The sequence below is a fragment of the Dromaius novaehollandiae genome, unplaced genomic scaffold, assembly GCF_036370855.1.
Source record: "Dromaius novaehollandiae isolate bDroNov1 unplaced genomic scaffold, bDroNov1.hap1 HAP1_SCAFFOLD_27, whole genome shotgun sequence".
NCBI lineage: Eukaryota > Metazoa > Chordata > Aves > Casuariiformes > Dromaiidae > Dromaius > Dromaius novaehollandiae.
Genome location: NW_026991415.1, coordinates 572,416 through 574,478, shown reverse-complemented (window position 1 = coordinate 574,478; position 2,063 = coordinate 572,416).

The window sequence follows — 2,063 nt, the reverse complement described above, 5'->3', positions numbered from 1 at the left end:
GTGCCTCCTAGGTTAGTGTCCATCACCCCCTACTGGCTGTGCTTGTGAGGTCACAGCAGACTCAGTGCCTCCTAGGTTAGTGTCCAGCGCCCCCTGCTGGCTCTGCTTGTGAGGTCACAGCAGACTCAGCGCCTTCCAGGCCAGTATCAGGATCATGGCTGCTGGCTGTGCTTGTGAGGTCACAGCAGCCTCAGTGCCTCATACCCCAGCATCAGGCTCATGGCTGCTGGCTGTGCTTGTGAGGTCACAGCAGACTCAGTGCCTCTCAGGCCAATATCAGGCTCATGGCTGCTGGCTGTGCTTGTGAGGTCACAGGAGCCTGAATGCCTCCTAGGCCTGTGGCAGGCTCATGGCTGCTGGCTATGATTGTGAGCTCACAGAAGCCTCAGTGCCTCAAAAGTTAGTGTGCAGCGCCCCCTGCTGGCTGTGCTTGTGAGGTCACACCAGCCTCAGTGCCTCCTCTGCCAGTGGCAGGCTCATGGCTGCTGGCTCTGCTTGTGAGGTCACAGCAGACTCAGTGCCTCAAAACTTAGTGTGCAGCGCCCCCTGCTGGCTCTGCTTGTGAACTCACAGCAGCCTGAATGCCTCCTAGACCAGTGTCAGGGTCATGGCTGCTGGCTGTGCTTGTGAGGTCACACAAGCCTGAATGCCTCCTATGCCAGTGGCAGGCTCATGGCTGCTGGCTGGGATTGTGAGGTCACAGCAGACTCAGGGCCGCATAGTTTAGTGTCCAGCGTCCCCTGCTGGCTCTGCTTGTGAGGTCACAGCAGACTCAGTGCCTCATAGGTTAGTGTCCATCGCTCCCTACTGGCTGTGCTTGTGAGTTCACAGCAGCCTCAGTGCCTCCCAGGCCAATATCAGGCTCCTGGCTGCTGGCTGTGCTTCTGACGTCACAGCAGCCTGAGTGCCTCCTAGGCCCGTGGCAGGCTCATGGCTGCTGGCTGTGCTTGTGAGGTCACAGCAGCCTCAGTGCCTCTGAGGCCAGTGGCAGTCTCATGGCTGCTGGCTGTGCTTGTGAGGTCACAGAAGCCTCAGTGCCTCTGAGGCCAGTGGCAGTCTCATGGCTGCTGGCTGTGCTTGTGACGTCACAGAAGCCTCAGTGCCTCCTAGGTTAGTATCCATCGCCCCCTACTGGCTGTGCTTGTGAGGTCACAGCAGACTCAGTGCCTGCTAGGTTATCTCCAGTGCCCCCTGCTGGCTGTGCTTCTGAGGTCACAGCAGCCTCAGTGGCTCCTCTGCCAGTGTCAGGCTCATGGCTGCTGGCTGTGCTTGTGAGGTCACAGCAGACTCAGTGCCTCTCAGGCCAGTATCAGGCTCATGGCTGCTGGCTGTGCTTGTGACGTCACAGCAGCCTGATTGCCTCCTAGGCCAGTGGCAGGCTCATGGCTGCTGGTTGTGCTTGTGACGTCACAGCAGCCTCAGTGCCTCTGAGGCCAGTGGCAGTCTCATGGCTGCTGGCTGTGCTTGTGAGGTCACAGCAGCCTCAGTGCCTCATAGTTTAGTGTCCATCACCCCCTACTGGCTGTGCTTGTGAGGTCACAGCAGACTCAGCGCCTTCCAGGCCAGTATCAGGCTCATGGCTGCTGGCTGTGCTTGTGACGTCACAGCAGCCTCAGTGCCTCCTCTGCCAGTGCCATGCTCATGGCTGCTGGCTGTGTTTGTGAGGTCACAGCAGACTCAGTGCCTCTCAGGCCAATATCAGGCTCATGGCTGCTGGCTGTGCTTGTGAGGTCACAGGAGCCTGAATGCCTCCTAGGCCTGTGGCAGGCTCATGGCTGCTGGCTATGATTGTGAGCTCACAGAAGCCTCAGTGCCTCAAAAGTTAGGGTCCAGCGCCCCCTGCTGGCTGTGCTTGTGAGGTCACAGCAGACTCAGTGCCTCATAGTTTAGTGTCCAGCGCCCCCTGCTGGCTCTGCTTGTGAGGTCACAGCAGACTCAGTGCCTCACAGGCCAGCATCAGGCTCATGGCTGCTGGCTGTGCTTGTGAGGTCACAGCAGCCTAAATGCCTCCTAGACCAGTGTCAGGGTCATGGCTGCTGGCTGTGCTTGTGAGGTCACACAAG